The sequence below is a fragment of the Dermacentor andersoni genome, chromosome 1 (assembly GCF_023375885.2).
Source record: "Dermacentor andersoni chromosome 1, qqDerAnde1_hic_scaffold, whole genome shotgun sequence".
NCBI lineage: Eukaryota > Metazoa > Arthropoda > Arachnida > Ixodida > Ixodidae > Dermacentor > Dermacentor andersoni.
Genome location: NC_092814.1, coordinates 383666196 through 383684186, shown reverse-complemented (window position 1 = coordinate 383684186; position 17991 = coordinate 383666196). Strand labels below are relative to the sequence as shown.

The window sequence follows — 17991 nt, the reverse complement described above, 5'->3', positions numbered from 1 at the left end:
GCACGACCTGTACCGGCTTGTCCTTCTTCTCGGCAGCCTCAGCCACCGTACCTTCAGCGCCGGCAGTAGATGACCCTCTGAATGTCGCTGTCAAAATCAAGTCTCCGGCTCCTTTGGCGGCGTCCTCCGTCCCGACCACGTCCATGACGTGCCCATCAGCAACGTCAGTCGCTGCTGGTCCTGTTATGGCGGCGTAGGATTTGAGGCACTCAGCGTCAACGTGGCCGAAACGTCTGCACCTGGAACAGCGCGGGACTTTACACTCTCGGCGGACGTGCCCCGTGCCTTGGCAGCGCAGGCACTGCATGGGTCGGCCGGGCACGACCACCAAGGCCAACTCTCCACCGACGCGGACCTGGTGAGGAAGGTCCTCAACTTTGACACCACTCTTTAGCTTGAGGAGCACCGTCCTGGTGGTCGACGTCTTATTTCTCATGCCTTCGACTCGCCACCGCTCCCAGCTCACCTCATCCACCTTGCCGAAAGCCGCGAACGCTGTCCGGACGTCCTCGTCGGCCACGCCGTACAGCAGCCAGTGAAGCCTAAGCTTCACCTGCTGGTCCTGCGGGTCCACGATGACGCACCGTCGTCCTTTCACTTGCAGGTCCTTAAGAGAAACCAGTCTTTTCGTCGCAGTCACATCATTCAGGGTGACCGCCCAGACGTGGTTTTTCTGGTACGCCCCTATGCATACCACGTCAGGCAGCAGGCCTGTCGGCAATAGGGCGTCCCTGAAATCTTCGACCTTGTAACGTCTGGCGCGAACATCACCGTGCAAAAACACGGTGTAAATCGCAACTCGTCCTTTTGCCAGTTGAGGCAGAATGAACAGATATTCCTTATCATCTTCTGTAATCCCTTTGCCGCGACCAAAAGTGGCCGCTGTCGCTGCCCCGGAAGAGGCCATGACCCTACGATCCGAACAGCTTGGCTGCTGGATGCAGAATGACTGAGCTATCGACGGAAGCGACTGCCGCTACTTTCCGATCTCATTTCATGAGTATTTACTATTGGCGCCCATGAAGGAGATCAAGCAAGAAGTTGCGTAAACAAAGGTGTGTTTAAGAAAGCCGCAAAAAAAGACGGGGAAAATATTAACAATGCATTTGATAAAGCGCGAGGAATGGCTGCAAAAAAAAAAGTCCGTCGAGCCGGATTCGAACCAGCGACCTATGGATACCTGTTTGCCTTGCATCACCCCTACAGTCCACCGCTCTACCAACTGAGCTATCGACGGAAGCGACTGACGCTACTTTCCGATCTCATTTCTTGAGTATTTACTATTGGCGCTCATGAAGGAGATCAAGCAATAAGTTGCTTAAACAAAGGTGTGCTTAAGAAAACTGCCATCAAAGAAGGGGAAGGTATGAACAATGCATGTGATAAAGCGCGAGGAATGGCTGCAAATAAAAAAGTCCGTCGAGCCGGATTCGAACCAGCGACCTATGGATACCTGTTTCCCTTGCATCACTCCTACAGCCCACCGCTCTTATTTTTTCTTTATTGCTTGTCCTCGAGATGTCGCCACAACAAACATTCCTTAAATGATATTGTCACGTGGTGGTGACGTTGAAGAACACAGTAGTAATACTGTGAAAGACAAAACTAACTTTTATTGGGCGAACCTGTGCCCACAAAAGAGGCTACACAACGATAGCGGCGAACACGGTCGGCGATCGTCGAAAATCTGATCAGCGGGTCAAGCGCGTCGGCGTTTAAAGAACAGCCGTCGAATGTTCCAGACTAATCGTTCGGACCCGCGTGCCTTCCACAAAGTTCTAAACCATTCGCGTCAGGTGATGAAATCAGATAACATAAGGTTCGGCGACAACAGACAGCGGATAGAAGCATCGATAATTTGCCAGAAACTTCGGATACATGCAGGCGCGTCCCACGCTGTGCGATTACATTTGTTAGGCGGCGAAACGTGGTTGCCCGATACAGATAAGTACACGTGTCAATATACACAAAAACAAAAGAAAAAAATAAGGAATACATAAATCGAACAAGAAACAGTAATATGCACATTGGTTGCCGTCCGCTACTGTGGCATGGCATTATCGTATTGAAATTCTTTGAGCGCTGCCAGGGGTTCAATCCTCGACAGCCCCTCAGGAACAGGCTTTTGCAACTTCTGCACTTCTACATATCGCTGCATACATTATCTGAAGTATGCACGCGCCGGTCGGGCATCCGGGTCACAATGGTAGCCCGCCATTCTTGCGCGCCATAAACAGTGGAGGCCCGTAAGCATGATAAAGTCGTACGGGAATCCTTCGTCATTATTTACTGCCAGAAACCTGATTCCGTGTGGATCTATCGGTAACTCATTTGTTAGAGTCCTTTGCAACAGGTCCCAGAACAGTGGATGAATACATGATCTATGCTTTCCGGTTTTTTACAAATAACGCAGTGGGTTCCCCATGGCACGTAGAACCCACGTTGTTCCAGGACGATTTTAACAGGTAAGGTACCGGTATGTAATTTAAAGAAGAAAGAGTTCGTGGCTGGTTGAACTGGCATCATCTTCACCCTTTTCAATACGTCTAGGCCTGGGCCTACACTGTACACGGCTCTGTACATGGGTACAAGCAAAACACTAACACAAATCACGGTATAACTTTTTCCGTTTTGCACTCCACAAATATTCACTTGAAAAACGAACACGCAAAAAAGAAACACTATCAACTATTTCCCGAAAGAAACCACGGACAGATCCTGGCATTATTTCGGTACCTACTACAAATTCGGGAAATGCTTTTGACAGCCTCATTTGAATCACGGTGCGCAGAAATGGATCGTTTGTGTCTCAAAAAAAGAAGCGCCTGTTGACAAGTTGACGCAAGAAGAGGTGCGCCAACCCCAGACCGCCATCTTTCACACGCCGGAAGAGATTATCTCGGCTGCATCGCTCCCACCTCGATGCCCACACGAATACCGCGAACACGTGGTGCAGTTTCTGCACATTAATCCGTGAGCACTGTAGGACCTGCATTACGTACCAGATCTTTGTCACGAGAAACATGTTGCACGCAGTAGCTCTCGTAAATATTGACAAGTGACAGGCGTTCCACCAGTCGGCTTTTCCTTTTAATTCTTTTGTCTGCTCCTTCCAGCACTCGCTACTGTCCTTGTAGGCATCAAGGGTGCGTCAAGGTACTTAACTGGCGTCGTAACCCAGGTTACGTTCGAAAAGTGGTCTGGTGTGGACGCCCATCTTCCGTGCCAAAACCCCAAACATTTCTGCCAGTTAACGAAGCTGTTAGTGACGTTACCAAACTTTCTGATGGTACCAACGGTATTCAATACACTTTGCTTATTTTTACAGCACACAGCCACATCGTCAGCGTATGCCAATAGCTTCACCTCGTCTGATTGAAGACAAAAGCCCTTAATATATTCATTTTCGATGATGGCCTGACATAGCGTTTCCATGTAGACACAAAAGAAGAGTTGACTGAGTGGACAACCCTGGCGAACGGAGCGCTTCACGTTAATGGGGGCCCCCAACGTCTGACTAATTATAAGTCTGGTATAGCAGCTCCGGTACGCCATGGTCACGCCCTCAGTGATTATGTGGCCAAAATTAACATGTTCAAGGATGGTGAGCAATATCTCGTGAGAAACGCAATCAAATGCTTTCTCCAAGTCAAGCTGGAGAATCGCAACTGCGTCACACATGGCGTCACAACACTCTAGCACACACTTCATCGTATGGATGTTAGTGAAAATGGTTCTTCCACGAATACCACACGTCTGGTGTGGGCCGACTACTTCCTGAATAACTAACTGGACCCGTCGTGCCAATACCTTTATCAATATATTGTAGTCGCAGTTAGTAAGCGCTATGGGTCTGTAGGAGGAAAGTTGCTTGAGCTTTTCGGTCTCTTCTGTTTTCGGTATTAATACTGTATGGGACTGGCCAAAGGATGGTGCAAGTATTTTCAGTTCGTATGCTTAATTGAAAACGGTGGTTAAGATAGCAGCTAGGTGGCCTTTAAACGATTTGTACTAAGCAGCACAAAGACCGTCACATCCTGGTGACTTGCCACGATTCAGGGCTTCGATGGCCCTCATCACTTCATGTTCTGTTAGTGATCGTTCTAAGGTTGCTTTAACTTCGCTCGACAGCTGTGGCATTCGTTGCAAAAATAAATTCTTCAAATCGTGCATGTTGACAGGCCTGAATGCAAAAGCTTTTATGTAATGCTCAAAGAAAGCACGCCCTATATTATTGTTATCCGTTAATACCACCCCTCCATATTGGATAGCCTCAATCTGCTTATGTCTCGAGTGCTTTTTTTGTAGTCCCATCTCTCTTTTCGTTGGCGTTTCCCCGCATGATAGCCTTTCTGCTCTCGCGCGCACGAGCGTACCTCGGAAGCGCTCTTCGTCGAACGCCTCGAGCTGCTTCTTAACAGCGCGCATATCTTCTTGATGGGCGCCCGGTTGCATGCATTCGAGCTTCGCCAAATTTTTCAATTATGATTTTCAATCCTTTTCTCTGGCCTTTGCTTCATATCGGAATACGCCACATTTTTCATTTGCCTTCATTTTAATGGTTTGTTTCAGCAACTCCCATTCCTCACCAAGCCTCATAGAACTGTCTGTTCCAAAAGAATTCAGAGCAGCCACCTTTTCGTTGAAGGTTTCATCCCGTAGCAGTTCTGCATTCATTTTCCAGAGTTCCCAGACGAATTTGTTTCGTCCTTTCTTGCTGCCCACCCTGCATTTTACTAGGCATTGGTCAGAATGCGATATGGCGGTAACTGTATAGCATTGGCATTTTTCTACTAAATCATATGAAAGATAGATATAGTCTAATCGTGCGCGACTTGTGCCTTGAAAGTAGGTGTACATCACGTCTCGGTCATACCTAAAACAGTCAGCGATATCTTCTAATTCGAATCCGTGCATTATCTGAGCCAGGATGTCGCTGCTTTTGTCATAAACTACGCGTTGCGAAGACCTATCCTCGGCCTTTCATACGCAATTGAAATCCCCAACACAGGCTATCGTTTTTTGCACAGAGAAGTGATGCTTTAGGTTCAAAGAGAAAGTTGCCTTGTCTTGCACCGTATTAGGTGCATAAATGAACAACACGTGCAAGCGGACATCCCAATAACTGAAATCACAAACGACAAGTCGACCGGAAGTGCACGAGAAGTAACCGTCTATAACCAGTCCTGGAAGCTTCCTCACGAACAACACACACCCCGCCGAAGTCCCCAAGTCGTGGCTCACTACCGTATAGTAGTTGTACGTGAACCTTTGCACCATGCTGCCGGTCTCCTCCTCGCCGTCTACTTTGGTTTCTTGCACTGCTAAAACGTCGAGGTCGTGGTCCACTAGAAGTATATAAACCTGACTGTTTCCTTTTGGCGGCCAGACCTCGAAAGTTTAGCGTGCCGAGGCTAAGCGACGGGTTGGTAGCCATTATTGATGAAAACCGGAGGGGAGAAGGCCCGGAGCATGGTGCTCACCTTAACGTCTAGCTGACCGCTAGACGCCTCCGTGGCCATCCGGTGGCCGTCGCCCGGGTTCGTCTTTGGTCGGCTTCGGGGTAAGCCTACGGTCAGTCTCCAGGTTCGGCTTAGGCTTGAGGGTGGAGCGCCTTCCGGGTAGCGTCATAGCGGGCGGTGCCTCGGAGTCACCGCCGGCCTTTCCGTCGACTTTCTCCTCCTGCTGCAGGGACCTCTTGACCAGTGCCCAGACGCCTTCGACGCGGGCGCCAGTTGGGTTCGTGTTGTCTTCCTCTGCCTGAGTAGCATCCGTAGCTGGCTGGCGGCCCTTTTTTTTTGCGGGGCCGTCCTCACGCTCTCGAGTGTAGCTGCTGGCTTATTTATTTATTTTATTTTATTTATTTACAAAATACTGCAGACCGGATCGGTCCAAGCAGGAGAGGGTACATACATTTGTTAGTAAGCACTATGCCTTAGGATCAGCAACAATGGGGAAGTTATAATTTACATCCAGAAATTATAATAACAAAGGAAACAAGGTTACAAAGCAAATACAATTTGTGAGAGTACGTGCCCCAAACACAGGTACATAGACAAAAAAGCACACTACGCACAGTTAATAAGTAATCATCATTTCTAACCGTACATATAGATACTTATATACAGGCTCTCAAGAAGTTGAAGAAAGGAGAGGTGAGTCATGAGGCAGGGAATTCCAGTCGGATATTGTTTTAGGGAAAAATGAATGTTTGAAGAAATTCGTGCGGGCAAATATTGGCTTGATGCTATGGCTATGTTTATGTCGTGAGGGTCTGGTTGTGTGCCTTTCGGAGTAATCCTGTGGCTGAATGCCTAGTTTTTGAAAATAGGAGTGAAAAAAGCGCAGCCGGGCAGCCTTTCTTCTTTCAGCCAATGGCTCAAGGGCTGCCTGATGTAACATGGCGGACGGAGAGTCCCTTCGGTTATAGCGGTTATATATAAACCTTACTGCTAATCTCTGAATTTTTTCTAGTTTATCTATGTTGATTGTGGTGTGTGGGTCCCATACTATGCTGGCGTATTCAAGAGTAGGTCTAACAATTGATTTGTAAGCTTGAAGTCTAAGTACGCTTGAAGAATTGCCTAATTTATATTTTAAGAAATATAGGTTTTTTCTTGAAGAGGAGCAGATGTGGTAGATATGGGATGACCATTTAAGATCAGATGTTAAAGTCACGCCCAGGTATCTGTATTCTTCCACTTGACTAATCATGTTGTCCCCAATGCCATACGTAAATTTCATTTTGTTTATCTTATTCGTAGCACATAAATAAACGGTTTTATCATAATTAATTGTCATATCCCACTTGTTACACCAGTCTGCAAGGAGCTGTAAGTTCGAATTTAGGACAAGTTGATCGGATACAGAATGAATGCTTTTGAAGATAATGCATTCATCGGCGAATAATCTGGCCGACGTGCTTAGTTCCAGAATACCTAACAGGTCGTTAATATATATATTAAATAAAACAGGCCCCAAGACTGAACCCTGAGGAACACCAGAGTGAACATCTAAGAAGCGGGAGCAGTTGCCATCAATTTCCACATATTGTTTTCTATTTTGTAAATATGACATAAGCCAAGCGATGATACAGGAAGGGATACCCATTTCTTTCATTTTGGTTATTAATTTGGAGTGAGGAACCCTATCAAACGCCTTGGAGAAATCCATAAAAATTATATCTACCTGACCACCACTGTCGAGAGTTTTTGTTAGATTATGTACGGTATCAATTAGTTGTGTAGTAGTGGAAAAACGTTGCCGGAAGCCATGTTGCCTGTTGCTAATTATTTTATTCGTGTCTAAAAAGCTGTTAAGGTATTTGAGTATAATATGCTCTATTAGTTTGCAAGGAATAGAGGTGAGAGATATAGGGCGGTAATTATTGATTTCCGATGGATTTCCTTTCTTTAATACGGGTACAACACGCGCAACACGCCAGTCATGGGGTACGACGCCTGACTACAGATTTTTGAAAGATTACGACGAGAAATCTGGCCAGAATTTCTGCATACCTTTTTAAGAATGCTGCGGGAATGTTATCAGGGCCGGCTGATTTTTTTGGATCCAATCGCAATAGAAGTTGGGTAACACCTTCCAAAGAGATGGTAATGGTGCTTTCGCCATCACTAACGGACGTGTTATCAATCCTTGCATCAGCTCTGGAAAATACGCTTTGAAAATGGAGGTTGAACCTGTCTGCCATTTCCTTTTTGTGCGTGACAACTTCCCCGTCAACCGGTATTTGGTCTAACTTTTTATTGTCCTTATTCGAAAGGTACTGCCAGAATTTTCGAGGATTTTCCGTTGCAAAACGACCAAGTGTCTCCGAAAAATACCTGTCTCTTGCTTTTTGCAGTTTATGCTTGAGGGAGGCGCTTAATTCTGTAATTAGTGACGCATTATTATTCTTTTTCTTCCTGCAACGCTTGATCTTCCGTTTTAATTGTATTAGTTCTCGGGTTAACCAAGGGTTTGTTCTCCGTAGTTCCTTTACTTTTTCCGGTACAAAGTTTCGTATGCTGTAATCGCAGAGGTATTTAAACCTCGCCCACAACGCATTTACGTCGTCCTCACAAAACGATAAGAGGGCATCTTGCAGAAAATGCATAATGCGTGGGTTGTCTGCTGCGTCAAAATGCTTTACAGTTTGTGATTTTGGCGTGGACGTTCCCAGTTGGCGAGGGAGCATGCAGTTAAAGTAGACTAGTTTGTGATCAGAACTGCCCTCGTAAACTTCAGTAATGCAATTTTTTATGCCTGCGGAACATAAAATGAGGTCTAAAATTGAGGAAGCTGAACTAGTTACGCGTGTAGGAGAGTGTACAGTCTGGACTAGATTAAACGCTTACAATATATCAAGTAATACTTCTGAACTATGCGCATCGGGGGGACTAAACTTCATGGTGCCCCAATCAATGTGGGGAAGATTAAAGTCACCTGCAATTATATTCTGATTTAAGTACTTTTCTAGGTAATCATAATTCCAGTAGATATACTGGTCCCGCCCCAGGAGGCCTATAGATACCAACAATAGTTATTTGGTTACCTGAGAACATCAGCCTACACGAAACGCTTTCATGAAAGGTGGAAACATCGGGCAAAAGGACAGAAGGCAATCTAGCCTTAACGAGAATCGCAATTCCGCCGCCCCTCGTGGCGCGGTCCTTTCTGTAGCATGTGTATGAAGGCGGTACGGCGCAGCTATCAGGAATGTCGGCATGAAGCCAAGTTTCAGATATAATCTCCACGTGTGGATCAAAGAAGAGTAATAACTGTTCGAGCCGGTCTTGCTTGTTGCACAAACTTTACGCATTCAAACATATTAGTCGAAGTGATTTTTCCACAACGCGTGTGGTGGTATCTGTTCGTCAATCTTGGGACGTGTGGGCTGCTTTGTGCAGCAATACCCTGCAGTTCTGCTCGTCCCACGCATAAATGTTACAATTTACATGCTGTTTGTTGTAGGCGAGCTTTATTTTATCACCGGGGCGCTTTCGCTCTTATAGGATTGCCAAAGCAGTTTCCTTATTTTTACATTTGCCTGCGATTAGTCTTCAGATATTGACACTCCGGAATCTTTCAGTTTGTGGCCATTTGTAAGTACGGCTATTTTTTGGTTATAGTTGTAGAACCGAAGAATAACAGGCCTTGGTTGATTACCGCGTTTTTTGCTAATTCTGTGTATACGTTCTAGAGAATCAATATTCACTCCTAGCTTGTCCTTGCAAACGTCTTGAAGAAGCTTTTTTTCAAGATCGGACCGGGTTTCACTAGCATCTTCCTCTTCTTCTTCTTTCTCCTTTTATTCCCTTTACCCCTTTCCCCAGCACAGGGTAGCCAGCCGGGACTTACACTGGCTAACCTCCCTGTCTTTCCTCTCCTTTGTCTCCTTCTTCCTTCCTTTATTCCGAAGACTACTAAATTATTCCTACGGTTGCGGTCCTCAAAATCTATCAGTTGTTTTCCCTGTACAGCCAGAACATTCTGTTAGTGCTGTACTGATTCCTCGAGCTTAAGTATCTTTTCTTCGTTTTCCTTGGATATCGTGAGAACTTCGTCTAGTTTGGACAGCTTTTCGTTAATTTCAGCAAGAGTAGCGTCGCGCTTTGAATCGGCAAGTTTCAGACTCTTTAATTCTGCCAAGATTGTGCTAAGTGTTGGTTCATTATCACCGCGAGGACCGGGATTCGTTTCCACATCACCACATAACAGAAGTAAGAACACAGACCAACAATCATCAAGAATGCTTATGCAAGTCCGAGGGCGCGGCAGCATCACAAGACCGTAACAACTGGTACGTACGCAATGGTATGTATTGTGAAAACTGACCTGCACAACGAGCCAAGAAAAAATGTGACATGTTCCGATGAACGCTGCCGTGCCCTCTGAGCCAATAGGGGTTGATTGCAGCCTTTATAGGGGGATCCGGTGACGTCACTGCCCTGTGGTTCCAGTGCAGTGAGACGCTGATTGGCTTGTCGTAGTCCAGATAACTGTCAGAAGAAGACGCAGTTTCCCAAGCATTTCTTGATTGAAGGTTCCGCGGCGCCTGCTCTGTGGTAGCCGGGTGCGCAGAACATGGCAGCGGCCGGAAAAGAAGGAGCACCTGCACAACGAGCCAAGAAAAATGCGACATGTTCCGATGAACGCTGCTTCTTGGGGGGAGGTACATTGTTCCACCCTCCTTCGGTCGGCGTGGTCGTCCCGCTCGTTTCGGCCGCCACGTTGCTGTTTCCAGCTCCCTTGGCCACTTCCATCATATGTTCTGAGCTTGATGGCTCGTTCTGCGCCGAGCCCGCGGCTACTGCGTAAGAACGTACACAGTCCGCGTCGTTGTGTCCGAAAAGCCTGCGCCGGGAACAACGAGGAACCTTACACTCTCGTCGAACGTGGCCAGAGCCGCAGCAGCGCAGGCACTGCATGGGGCGACCTGGGGCTACCACCAGCGCAAGCTCGCCGGCGACGCGGACCTGGGGGGGCAGGTCGTCAACTTCCATCCCAGTCTATAGCTGCAGTAGCACTGCTCGGGTGGTAGAGCCCTTGTCGGAAACGCCATCCACTCGCCAGCGCCCCCGGGTCACTTGAGTCACTTTGCCAAAGCAGGCCAGCGCGGTCTTTACGTCTTCGTCATCCACCCCATGCAGAAGCCAGTGGATACAAAACTTCACCTGTTGTTCCTTGGGGTCGATCACCAGGCAGCGACGCCCCTTCACCTGCAGCTCCTTGAGTGCTGCCAGCTTTTGGGCAGCCTCGGCTGTCTGCATCGTCACCGCCCATACATGGTTGATTTGGTATGCTCCAAGGGCGACGACGCCAGAGAGCATACCAACAGCTTGAAGCGCGTCCCGGAAATCTTCTACACGAAACGGGCGAACACGAGCGTCGCCGTGCAGAAAAACTGTGTTTAAAACAATACGTCCTGTAGGTAGCCGAGGCAAAATTATCTGGTAATCCTTATCTTCCTCCGTCGAAAGCCTGTTGCCGCGGCTAACAGCCGCATACGCCGCTCCATTGGAGCCCCCGCGATCCGTTCAGCTCGGGAGCCGGAAGCAGAATCTACAGTCCACCGTTCTTCCAACTGAGCTATCTACGGAAGCGACTGCCGCTACTTTCCGATCTCATTCCTTGAATATTTACTATTGGCGCTCATGAAGGAGATCAAGCAAGAAGTTGCGTAAACAAAGGTGTGTTTAAGAAAACCTCAAAAAAACAAGGGGAAGGTATAAACAATGCATGTGATAAAGCGCGAGGAATGGCTGCAAATAAAAAAGTCCGTCGAGCCGGATTCGAACGAGTGACCTATGGATACCTGTTTCCCTTGCATCACTCCTACAGTCCACCGCTCTACCAAGTGAGCTATCGACGGAAGCGACTGCTTTTTTTTCTCTATATTGCCTGTTTTCTTTTACAGGTCGTGGAAACAGAGAAACATGAATGATAAAAGGAAACACTTGGGCCAAGTCTTGATCCCATGTGTTCACATTAAAATTTCTTCAAGTTACACAATTCGTCCAAGAGAGGTAGCCAGTCAGGAGGCTCTGGTTGCGCTTTATACAGTTCGCGTATATAATCCACGTTTGCAATGAAATTTTCCCTGACAGGACGTGCGTGAAGGTCGGCATTGCGGACCGCCATTCTAGTCTGCCAGATGCTGTGAAGTGCTATCAGCATGAACATGTCGTACGAGACGCCCTCTTCATTGTCCACACTCAGAAAACGAATGCCATAACTCGTGATGGGTAGGTCCTTTTTCAATGTGCGCTGCAGAATGTCCCAATGGAAAACGGCGTCCCAGCCGTAAAGAAATACGTGTTCTACCGTTTCGGGCGTCTTACAATGTAGACAGTTTGTCGTCCATGGAACGTAGAGTCCTTTATCAGCCAACCATTGCTTTACTGGGAGCGTCCCAGAATGACGTTTAAAGAAGAAAGTTTGTGTTCCCGGTTTTACGTTCATTTTTTTAACCCTTCTTACCACGTCCTGTCCGGGTCCGACATTAAATAAAGTTCTGTACCGCGGTGTTGGCAACAAACAGTCGACATGGTCTTTGTAAAGTGTTTTCCGTTTTACAGAGGACAAATACTCTAGTGAAAAGCGCACTTTCAGAAATTGAAAGGAATGCACTACTTCACGCAAGAATCCAGTCACATAATGGTACATATTGTTATTCGATGACAACAAATTCTGGAACGTGTGAACACATCCTTAATTTTATTACAATTTGTAAAAAGCCATTTCTTCTGTTGAGGAGAAAAATAAAATGAGACACAACTTGCCTAATAAATAAATGACACAAACCCAATCCACCATTTCGGACCGGTAAGAATAAATTTGAGCGACTTGTTCGTTCCCAGGTCGATCTCCACACAAACACGGCGAAAATCCTGTGAAATTACTGCACATTCACCTGCGACATACAAAGGACTTGGAACACATACGATATTTTGGCTATTAAAAAGAGGTTGCATACATACGCCCGTGCAAAAATAGAGAGCTCCCGCCCACCCCAGGTGTTCATTTTTTGCCTGGTTGCTTCTGCTTCGTCCTTCCAGTACTCGTTGTTGTCACGATAAACCTCGAGTGGCACCCCTAAGTACTTCAGTGGGCGGATTTCCCGTCTTACATTTACGTATACATCAGGCTTCATATCCCAATTACCATACCAAAACACAGTTGTTTTATCCCAGTTAATCATGCTACCTGTCATGGAACAAAATTGTTTGGCTGTATGAACAACTTCACATATGCTCTGCCTATCTTGACAGAGTACGGCCACATCGTCAGCATATGCAGGAATCTTTACTTCGGTACTCTGTAATCTAAATCCGTGCATGTTTGAATTTTGAATAATTGATAAGGAAAAAGGTTCTAGCTATATGGCAAAAAGTAAGGCTGAGGCCGGACATCCTTGTCTGATAGAACTGAGTATGTCAATTTCTTCACTCAGCGTCCTATAAACTACCAGGCGTGCTACACACTGCGAGTACGCCATCTTTAATCCATCAGGAAACACAGTTCCAACTTGCACATGTTCTAACTCGTTGAACAACACTTCATGGGATACGCGGTCAAAAGCTTTTTGTAAGTCTAATTGCATCATTGCTATTCGGTCTCCAAAGTCATCGCAAATCTCTAAGACACTTCTTACTACGTGTATATTTGTCGTAATGCTACGACCTCTTATGCCACATGTCTGGTGCGGTCCTACAATGTTTCGAACGACATTCTGCATTCTTTTGGCCAACACCTTCATGAAAATTTTGTAATCCGTATTCAAGAGGCTAATGGGGCGATATGACGTCACAGACTGAAGTTTGATGTCATTGTCCGATTTGGGGATTAAAACAGTGTGCGCTTCAGTGAAAGACCGTGGTAGCTTCTTTTTATACCCCTCTTAGATAACTTCGAACAGCGCGCCGGCAATCTCTTCTTTAAACATTTTATAGAATTCTGCTCCGATTCCATCTGAGCCAGGTGTCTTTCCAGTGCTTAAGTCATCAATAGTTTTTTTAATCTCCTGTATGCTGATAGGGGCCTCCAAACTTTTTTTAGTTTCGTCGTCAAACTTGGGCACTAAAAAAAGGAAATCGTCACGAAATCCACTCGCCATCGGAACACGTTTTCCAAGCAAATCGCAATAGTGTTCAACAAACGCGTTCATTATCGGACTTTTTTCTTTCGTCAGTCTGCCATTGTACATTATTTCCTTAACTTCGTTTCTTTGTGCATATTGCTTTTCATCACTTAGTGCCCGCTTTGTCGGTGTTTCGCCCATCCAAAGCTTTTCTGTTCTTGACCTAATAATAGCACCTCTGTACTTTTCTTTATCTAAAAGTTCCAGCTTGTTCTTGGTATTTTTGATTTCTTCAGTGAAAGAGCCCGGTTTCACACTCTCTTCCTTTAATAGTGTTTGGAGTTGCGACTGCAATTTCTTCTCGTCTTGTTTCTTCTCAAAATTAAGGATAGTCGTACGTTCTATAGCACTCAATTTAACATCTTGTTTAAAAGCTTCACCCCTCGTTTCCCAGTCGTCTTTTCCAACTTCATATAGCATTGTTCACGCTTCACTTACTTTTCTAGAAAAAATTTTATCTTTCATGATGCTATTTAATTTCCAGAGGTGCCAGTTGAACTTAGGCATTTTTTCCTTTGTCCCAAGCGTGAATTTTACCAAACAGTGGTCGCTAAAGGACTCTGGTATAACAACGTATTCGTCACAACACATCACAAGGTCAACTGGGATGTAGGCTCTATCCAAACGCGCGTGACTTTGGCCCTGAAAATGCGTGAACCCAACCCCGCCATTAGACATGCAGAGGGCCACATCTTCTAGTCGATTCCCTGCAATCAATTCCGTCAAAAACAGTGCGCTTTGATCGCGCAAATTTACACGTTTGGAGCGGTCCTCAATCGCGCACACACAGTTGAAGTCACCAATTAATATCACATATCTGCTACAATCAAGGAAACCGCCAATCTCTTCAAAGAATGCTTTTCTTTCGTTGTCACGATTTGGGGCGTACAAACAAATCACGTGCCATTCAAAATTCATTAACGAAAAATCACAAACCACGAAGAGTCCGCTCTCACTGCTTCTTACATTTGTCTCAACTGCGCCCATCGATCTTTTTATAAAAATTGCACACCCTCCCGAAAAGCCATCGGCATGTGACACACAAACATTATACGTTGTGCTGAAAGGCGCAACCATTCGATCAGTTTCGTCCTCCCTGTGTACTTTTGTTTCTTGCACGGCGATCACGTCTAAATCATGTTCCGCAAATAGCCTACTTAATTGGTATTGGCGTCTTCTAGACGAAAGCCCGCACACATTTAGAGTGGCGAAACGAACTGCTCTCTCAAGTCTAACAGCCATCTTTATCTTTAAAAAGGATGCGCTCACCAAACAGTCTGTGCCACGATATTGGGGTACACCCTCCGTGCGTTAGCCGTGTTGTCAAGTGGGCAGCTTAGCCGCCCTCTTCTCCCCCTCCGGCACGTTTGGCTTTGGGGTGGGCCGCAGCCGGCGACTGGTGAACGCTTTCGTCGGCGGTTCACTGCTGTTGGCGTCTTTGTCTCTGCACCGGCGTCGTCTCGTGGTCTCTTTCCCAGCGCACCGCTGTCTTCTGCTTCACGGCAATCCATGGCGTCCACTTCGGCACTCTTGTGGTGAACTCCCGCTGTCTCTTTATTTCCACTTGTGTTGTTGGCACCACCCTCGATGAATTCGGAGCCCTGTATCTTGGCTTTTGCGTCTGCTGCAATTTCTACCTGTACAGTGGCTGTCAAATTTTCCGCGATAGTATTTTCCGATTGCTTACTTCCTTTGGTGCTTGTGCCTTGTACTCCTGATGTTGTTGCAGAATGCAGACATTGTTCTGCTTCCGCTTCGTCCATGGTGAGCTCGGATTCCTCCGTGCTAAACGTGGCCATGGCAGCTGCCGCATATGTCCTCGAGCAGTTTTCTACGGCGTGTCCAAAGCGTTTGCAGACGTTGCACCGCGGCACGCGGCAGTCCGTTCTTATGTCGCCAATCTGTTGGCAGCGCAAGCACCTTGGCGCTCTTCCGGGCGCTACGACAAGGGCTAGCTCACCTCCGACGCCCAGCTGATGTGGTATATCATCCAACGTAAAGTCAGCCTTCAGTCGCACCACAACTGTGCGTGTCATGGTGTTCTGTTGGCTGTAGCCATCAAGGCGCCATTTATCCCGTCCTATTTCCAAGACGGTTCCGTAGGGGTTCAGGGCGTTTCGCACGTCTTCCTCGCGTACATGGTAGAGCAGCCAGTGAAGCTTCAGACGGACGTCGCGGTGACTTGGATCAATTACGATACATCTCCGACCCTTGACCGTCAATTCCGGTTCGGCCAAAATCTTCGCTCCTTCAGCAGTCTTGCAGGTAACCGCCCACACATGATTCATTTGATAGGCGCCGAGCGCAAGAACCTCGGTGGGCGAAACACGTTGAAACAGTGGCTCAAGAAAATCTTCTACGCGATATGGTCATCCTTTTACATCAGCCTGTAGAAAAACGGTATTTTGAACAACGTACCCAGTTGGCAGTGGGGGCAAAATGATTGCATAATCCTGCGACATCTCATTCATGGTGCCGCGGCTATGGTGGGCCGCTACACCCGCTCCGACAGAGCTCATATCAGCCACGTCCGTACACTACGGTGGCCGGAAGTCAACGACGGAAGCGACTGCCGCTACTTTCCGATCTCATTTCTTGAGTATTTACTATTGGCGCTCATGAAGGAGATCAAGCAAGAAGTTACGTAAACAAAGGTGTGTTTAAGAAAGCCGCAAAAAAGAAGGGGAAGGTATAAACAATGCATGTGATAAAGCGCGAGGAATGGCTGCAAATGAAAAAGTCCGTCGAGCCGGATTCGAACCAGCGACCTATGGATACCTGTTTCCCTTGCACGACTCCTACAGTCCACCGCTCTACCAACTGAGCTATCGACGGAAGCAACTGCCGCTACTTTCCGATCTCATTTCTTGAGTATTTACTAGTGGCGCTCATGAAGGAGATCAAGCAAGAAGTTACGTAAACAAAGGTGTGTTTAAGAAAGCCGCAAAAAAGAAGGGGAAGGTATAAACAATGCATGTGATAAAGCGCGAGGAATGGCTGCAAATGAAAAAGTCCGTCGAGCCGGATTCGAACCAGCGACCTATGGATACCTGTTTCCCTTGCATCACCCCTACAGTCCACCGCTCTACCAACTGAGCTATCGACGGAAGCAACTGCCGCTACTTTCCGATCTCATTTCTTGAGTATTTACTAGTGGCGCTCATGAAGGAGATCAAGCAAGAAGTTACGTAAACAAAGGTGTGTTTAAGAAAGCCGCAAAAAAGAAGGGGAAAGTATAAACAATGCATGTGATAAAGCGCGAGGAATGGCTGCAAATGAAAAAGCCCGTCGAGCCGGATTCGAACCAGCGACCTATGGATACCTGTTTCCCTTGCATGACTCCTACAGTCCACCGCTCTACCAACTGAGCTATCGACGGAAGCAACTGCCGCTACTTTCCTATCTCATTTCTTGAGTATTTACTAGTGGCGCTGATGAAGGAGATCAAGCAAGAAGTTACGTAAACAAAGGTGTGTTTAAGAAAGCCGCAAAAAAGAAAGGGAAGGTATAAACAACGCATGTGATAAAGCGGGAGGAATGGCTGCAAATGAAGAAGTCCGTCGAGCCGGATTCGAACCAGCGACCTATGGATACCTGTTTCCCTTGCATGACTCCTACAGTCCACCGCTCTACCAACTGAGCTATCGACGGAAGCATCTGCCGCTACTTTCCGATCTCATTTCTTGAGTATTTACTAGTGGCGCTCATGAAGGAGATCAAGCAAGAAGTTACGTAAACAAAGGTGTGTTTAAGAAAGCCGCAAAAAAGAAGGGGAAGGTATAAACAATGCATGTGATAAAGCGCGAGGAATGGCTGCAAATGAAAAAGTCCGTCGAACCGGATTCGAACCAGCGAGTTATAAATACCTGTTTCCCTTGCATCACTCCTACAGTCCACCGCTCTACCAACTGAGCTATCGACGGAAGCGACTGCCTCTAGTTTGCGATCTCTTTTCTTGAGTATTTATTATTGGCGCTCATGAAGAAGATCAAGCAAGAAGTTGTGTATACAAAGGTTTGTTTAGGAAAGCCGCAAAAGAAAAAAAATGATAGAGAGCTATAAACAATGCCTGTGATAAAGCGCGAGGAATTGCTGCAAAAAAAGTCCGCCGAGTCGGATTCTAACCAGCGAGCTATGGATGCCTGTTGCCCTTGCATCCCTCCTCAGTCCACCGCTCTAGCAACTGAGCTATCGACTTTTTTTTTATTAGCGGTCTTCGGCAGAACGTGCAGTTTGCACACATTACAGTATCACATATGCAATACAAAAAAAGAATGAAAAGAGTCCCACCGTACAACAAAGCCGTTTGTCCATATTGGACAGGCGTTGTCAAATTAAGATTCCTTCACGGC

The 17991-nt window shown here is 46.7% G+C and overlaps 5 non-coding genes across 5 annotated transcripts; all 5 read right to left on the bottom strand.

The window, feature by feature from the left end:
- Positions 1 to 1142: 1142 nt before the first annotated feature.
- TRNAY-GUA (transfer RNA tyrosine (anticodon GUA)) lies at positions 1143 to 1237 on the bottom strand. The gene is made up of 2 exons: positions 1201 to 1237; positions 1143 to 1178 (listed from the first exon to the last, which is right to left on the bottom strand). It is a non-coding gene; the product is annotated as a tRNA-Tyr (tRNA).
- A 15142-nt stretch (positions 1238 to 16379) lies between these two features.
- On the bottom strand, positions 16380 to 16474 carry TRNAY-GUA (transfer RNA tyrosine (anticodon GUA)). The gene is made up of 2 exons: positions 16438 to 16474; positions 16380 to 16415 (listed from the first exon to the last, which is right to left on the bottom strand). It is a non-coding gene; the product is annotated as a tRNA-Tyr (tRNA).
- Positions 16475 to 16651: 177 nt separating this feature from the next.
- Positions 16652 to 16746, bottom strand: TRNAY-GUA (transfer RNA tyrosine (anticodon GUA)). Its single transcript has 2 exons — positions 16710 to 16746; positions 16652 to 16687 (listed from the first exon to the last, which is right to left on the bottom strand). It is a non-coding gene; the product is annotated as a tRNA-Tyr (tRNA).
- A 177-nt stretch (positions 16747 to 16923) lies between these two features.
- On the bottom strand, positions 16924 to 17018 carry TRNAY-GUA (transfer RNA tyrosine (anticodon GUA)). The gene is made up of 2 exons: positions 16982 to 17018; positions 16924 to 16959 (listed from the first exon to the last, which is right to left on the bottom strand). It is a non-coding gene; the product is annotated as a tRNA-Tyr (tRNA).
- Positions 17019 to 17195: 177 nt separating this feature from the next.
- TRNAY-GUA (transfer RNA tyrosine (anticodon GUA)) lies at positions 17196 to 17290 on the bottom strand. Its single transcript has 2 exons — positions 17254 to 17290; positions 17196 to 17231 (listed from the first exon to the last, which is right to left on the bottom strand). It is a non-coding gene; the product is annotated as a tRNA-Tyr (tRNA).
- Between the last annotated feature and the right edge of the window lie 701 nt (positions 17291 to 17991).